A 6,000-nucleotide genomic window follows, 5' to 3' on the forward strand; every position below is an offset into this window, starting at 1 on the left:
AGCCTACTGTGGTTTTAACCAAATAACATTTTCGAAAATCCAATGTAAATAATTGTAAATGCATTTTCATTGTCATAATTTATATTATTTTAGGCCTATTAATTTGTTCATTTTTCATCCAGTATTTTCTCATCGTCAGCGCTTGTGTGGTCGGTGGTGTCTCTTGTCTCATGGTGCCAGTTGTTTTCCCTCCCGGTTAAGTGGCTTTGTTGTTCCCGGGGTTCCGCGTGCTCCCTAGGCGCCATTTGTTGTTAAACTGGAGTGACTCCGCTCACTCCATCACCTTTGACGTTCGTCTTTTCACTCTAGCCAGGTTTTCACCTCCCCGCTGTGACACATTAACATTGTAATTGCCTTTTAGCCCTCGCTTTGAACACAATAAACTCAGCCGGTCCGTTGGGACTAGCTGCTATGGCCCGGGGCTGGCACAATGAGCTATGCCATTGATTTATCACACTAGCTGCCGAGAAAGGACCACCATCATAAGGCAACCACCTTCAGTGGTGGACTATACAAAAATGAAGGTGGAACAGGCTCCCATTAACATTGACGGGACTGAAGTGGCATCGACAGGACTGAAGTGGCATCGACAGGACTGAAGTGGCATCGACAGGACTGAAGTGGCATCGACAGGACTGAAGTGCGAGAGTTTCAAGTTCCTTGGTGTCCACATCACCAACAAACTATCATGGTCCAAACACACCAAGACAGTCGTGAAAAGGGCACGCCTATTCCCCCTCAGGAAACTGAAAAGATCTGGCATGGATACCCAGATCCTCAAAAAGTTAAACAGCTGCACCATCGAGAGCATCCTGACCGGTTGCTTCACCGCCTGGTACGGCAACTGTTCAGCATCTGACTAAAAGGCGCGACAGAGGGTAGTGCGTACAGCTCAGTACATCACTGTGGCCAAGCTTCCTGCCATCCAGGACCTATATACTAGGCATGTCAGCCCAAAAAACAGTCACCCAAGTCATAGACTGGTCTCTTTTCTACTACACGGTGAGCAGTACCTGAATGCCAAGTCTAGCCCCCCCCCCCCAGGGCCAAAATGATCCTCAACAGCTTCTACCCCCAAGCCATAAGACTGCTGAACAACTAATCAAATGACCACCTGGCCTATTTACATTGACATTACCTCGACTAACCTGCACCCCCACACATTGGCTCAGTACCGGTACCCCCCCCCCCCCCCCCCCCTATATAGCCTCCACACGGACTCGGTTCCGGTAACCCCTGTATATAGCCTCAACGTTGACTCGGTACCGGTACCCCCTGTATATAGCCTCCACGTTGACTCGGTACCGGTACCCACTGTATATAGCCTCTACATTGACTCTGTACCGGTACCCCCTGTATATAGCCTCTACATTGACTTTGTACCGGTATCCCCTGTATATAGCCTCCACATTGACTCTGTACCGGTACCCCCTGTATATAGCCTCCACATTGACTCTGTACCGGTACCCCCTGTATATAGCCTCCACATTGACTCGGTACCGGTACCCCCTGTATATAGCCTCCACATTGACTCGGTACCGTAACACCCTGTATATAGCCTCCACATTGACTCTGTACCAGTACCCCCTGTATATAGCCTCCACATTGACTCTGTACCGGTACCCCCTGTATATAGCCTCCACATTGACTCTGTACCAGTACCCCCTGTATATAGCCTCCACATTGACTCTGTACCAGTACCCCCTGTATATAGCCTCCACATTGACTTGGCTCAGACATATTCTGGATTGAAACGTTTGCATTTAGAATTGTAAATAATAGGAATCAACCTGCAAATGATTGAAATACACAACATAGTTAGATCTGCATGGAAGTATGGACTTCTCCAATGATTACTTGAACTAAAAGTCAGTCTGTGAACTGTTCATGAAACAATTGATCGTCATGCTAGTGGCAATGGGAAATAATCAATGGATATCACACATCACTTCATCCAGCAGTGGAGCTCTAGAGCCTGGGGCATGTGTCTGGTGTGTGTGTGTCTGGTGTGTGTGACTGGTGTGTGTGTGTGTGACTCATGGCTAATGTCTCCTTGTAGTGAGTACAGCAGCGAGTCACAGACACAGTAGATCATGTACAACCGTTTTGTTCTCATTAAACTTGAATGTGTGTGTGAGAAGCGCCGCCATATCAGCTCTCCCTGGGCCCCAAGCACTTCTGCCTTGGGTCATATTCAGTAGAGAGAAAACGTTTTGAAACAGAGTGAAACAGGGAGGTATATCCTGAAACTTGACCACTAAGAACACAGATTTATGCTATGGCAAGCCCTACTGAACACAACCCCGGCGTGTATAACTAGGAGAGGTGTAGCTGCCTGCCGGCTCACATCCAATATATTTAAATCTATTTCACTGTATATAGACTTTGTTGTTTTCTTTTTTTCTACTGTATTATTGACTGTATGTTTGTTTTACTCCATGTGTAACTCTGTGTTGTTGCATGTGTCGAATTGCTTTGCTTTATCTTGGCCAGGTCGCAGTTGTAAATGAGAACTTGTTCTCAACTTGCCTACCTGGTTAAATAAAGGTGTTCTCAACTAGCCTACCTGGTTAAATAAAGGTGTTTTCAACTTGCCTACCTGGTTAAATAAAGGTGTTCTCAACTAGCCTACCTGGTTAAATAAAGGTGTTTTCAACTAGCCTACCTGGTTAAATAAAGGTGTTTTCAACTTGCCTACCTGGTTAAATAAAGGTGTTCTCAACTGGCCTACCTGGTTAAATAAAGGTGTTCTCAACTGGCCTACCTGGTTAAATAAAGGTGTTCTCAACTAGCCTACCTGGTTAAATAAAGGTGTTTTCAACTTGCCTACCTGGTTAAATAAAGGTGTTCTCAACTAGCCTACCTGGTTAAATAAAGGTGTTCTCAACTAGCCTACCTGGTTAAATAAAGGTGTTCTCTACTAGCCTACCTGGTTAAATAAAGGTGTTCTCTACTAGCCTACCTGGATAAATAAAGGTGTTCTCAACTAGCCTACCTGGTTAAATAAAGGTGTTCTCAACTAGCCTACCTGGTTAAATAAAGGTGTTCTCTACTAGCCTACCTGGTTAAATAAAGGTGTTCTCTACTAGCCTACCTGGTTAAATAAAGGTGTTCTCTACTGGCCTACCTGGTTAAATAAAGGTGTTCTCAACTAGCCTACCTGGTTAAATAAAGGTGTTCTCTACTAGCCTACCTGGTTAAATAAAGGTGTTCTCTACTAGCCTACCTGGTTAAATAAAGGTGTTCTCAACTAGCCTACCTGGTTAAATAAAGGTGTTCTCTACTAGCCTACCTGGATAAATAAAGGTGTTCTCAACTAGCCTACCTGGTTAAATAAAGGTGTTCTCTACTAGCCTACCTGGTTAAATAAAGGTGTTCTCTACTAGCCTACCTGGTTAAATAAAGGTGTTCTCTACTAGCCTACCTGGTTAAATAAAGGTGTTCTCAACTAGCCTACCTGGTTAAATAAAGGTGTTCTCTACTAGCCTACCTGGTTAAATAAAGGTGTTCTCTACTAGCCTACCTGGTTAAATAAAGGTGTTCTCTACTAGCCTACCTGGTTAAATAAAGGTGTTCTCAACTAGCCTACCTGGTTAAATAAAGGTGTTCTCTACTAGCCTACCTGGTTAAATAAAGGTGTTCTCTACTGGCCTACCTGGTTAAATAAAGGTGTTCTCAACTGGCCTACCTGGTTAAATAAAGGTGTTCTCTACTAGCCTACCTGGTTAAATAAAGGTGTTCTCAACTAGCCTACCTGGTTAAATAAAGGTGTTCTCTACTGGCCTACCTGGTTAAATAAAGGTGTTCTCAACTGGCCTACCTGGTTAAATAAAGGTGTTCTCTACTAGCCTACCTGGTTAAATAAAGGTGGAATAAAAACATGTAAAAAATAGAAAAATGACTGTAATCATTCTGAAGAGGCAAGTCGCTCCAAGTCGTGATTCAACGTTTCTGGCAAAGTCCAAATCTGACATAGGACAGACGTGAAATAATGCAGTAAGTTGATGAGTACATGTTACATGTATTGTTTCCCATTGCAGGCTATTGCTGTCTGTAACCACTTAGCAATTATTTCACTCAAACCTTTTAGCCTAACAGTGCCCCCCCCCCCCCCATTAAATACCTTATTTTAGTGCCTAATATTAGCCGCTACATCAGCATTGCATCTACCTAGCATAAGCTCTGTTTTTATTAGCATAACACTCACCTTCCTCTCATCACTGTCTGCATTCCAAATAGCACCCTGTTCCCTATATAGTGCACTACATTAGACCAGGACCCATAGGGCTCTGGTCATATGTAGTGCTGCATTATATAGGGTATAGATACCATTTAGGACACCCTCACTATGAATGATTCATTGAAATGCACCATCTTGTCTCCAAATTGACTACATTCAGAAACTCTGAAAAGGTTTTTGTTCAGTGCTCAGTCTTTGTGATGTTCTCTGGATGGATGCAGGCAGGAAACCCTTCGATTTAATTGAAGCTAGCGGCGCTCTGGACTGGAGAGTGCTTGTAGCTTACCCTACCCTTAGTAAAGAGTCGATCAGGTTGAATGAGTAAAAAACGCTGTTTGACTTTGAAAACGTTTGATTGTGTGTGTGTGTGTCATGTATGGTGTGTGTGTGTTTGCTGTGTGTGTGTGTGTTATGTATGGTGTGTGTGTGTTTGCTGTGTGTGTGTGTGTGTTATGTATGGTGTGTGTGTGTTTGCTGTGTGTGTGTGTGTTATGTATGGTGTGTGTGTGTCATGTATGGTGTGTGTGTGTTTGCTGTGTGTGTGTGTGTTATGTATGGTGTGTGTGCTATGTATGGTGTGTGTGTGTGTATGTGTGTTATGTATGGTGTGTGTGTGTGTGTTATGTATGGTGTGTGTGTGTGTGCTGTGTGTGTGTGCTATGTGTATGTGTGTTATGTATGGTGTGTGTGTGTGCTGCGTGTGTGTGTGCTATGTGTGTGTGTGTTATGTATGGTGTGTGTGTGTGTGTGTGTGTTATGTATGGTGTGTGTTATGTATGGTGTATTTGTGCGAGCGAGCGAGCATATATGTGTGCGAGTGCGTCTCTCTCTCTCTGTCGGTGTGCGAGTGTGTGTCTCTCTCTCTGTCGGTGTGCCAGTGTGTCGTCCCCCATCCCCCAGCCAGCTAGCCACAGCCACTCCTGGATGTCATTAACGTCTATTGTGGGCTTCACAATCACACTCAGTAAAACTCAAGCTCTTATCATCAGACACCAGACACACTGTAATAGCCACAGTCACACATCCCCAGTAGAACAGACACGACTATTGATTCCTGGACTGATGTGTCAGACACACACACACACACACACACACACACACACACACACACACACACACACACACACACTCACATATTCAAGGATTGGTTTGTCTCTCCAGGAACAACATATTGTTTGAAGCCTACCAATCCTACTGTATGAAGCCTACCAATCCTACTGTATGAAGCCTACCAATCCTACTGTATGAAGCCTACCAATCCTACTGTATGAAGCCTAAAAATTCCTACTGTATGAAGCCTACCAATCCTACTGTATGAAGCCTACCAATCCTACTGTATGAAGCCTACCAATCCTACTGTATGAAGCCTAGCAATCCTAATGTATGAAGCCTACAAATCCTACTGTATGAAGCCTACCAATCCTACTGTATGAAGCCTACCAATCCTACTGTACGAAGCCTACCAATCCTACTGTATGAAGCCTACCAATCCTACTGTATGAAGCCTACCAATCCTACTGTACGAAGCCTACCAATCCTACTGTATGAAGCCTACCAATCCTACTGTATGAAGCCTACGTATGTCATTTACCAGACGCTTTTATCCAAAGCGCATCACGCGTCATACATTTTACTTATGGGTGGTCCCGGGAATCGAACCCACTATCCTGCCGTTGAAAGCACCATGCTCTCCTCTGAGCTACAGAGGACAACGTACAACAAAACCCTGAATTAGCTTGGTTAAATATAATGATGTAGCT

The sequence above is a fragment of the Oncorhynchus clarkii genome, chromosome 17, assembly GCF_045791955.1.
Source record: "Oncorhynchus clarkii lewisi isolate Uvic-CL-2024 chromosome 17, UVic_Ocla_1.0, whole genome shotgun sequence".
NCBI lineage: Eukaryota > Metazoa > Chordata > Actinopteri > Salmoniformes > Salmonidae > Oncorhynchus > Oncorhynchus clarkii.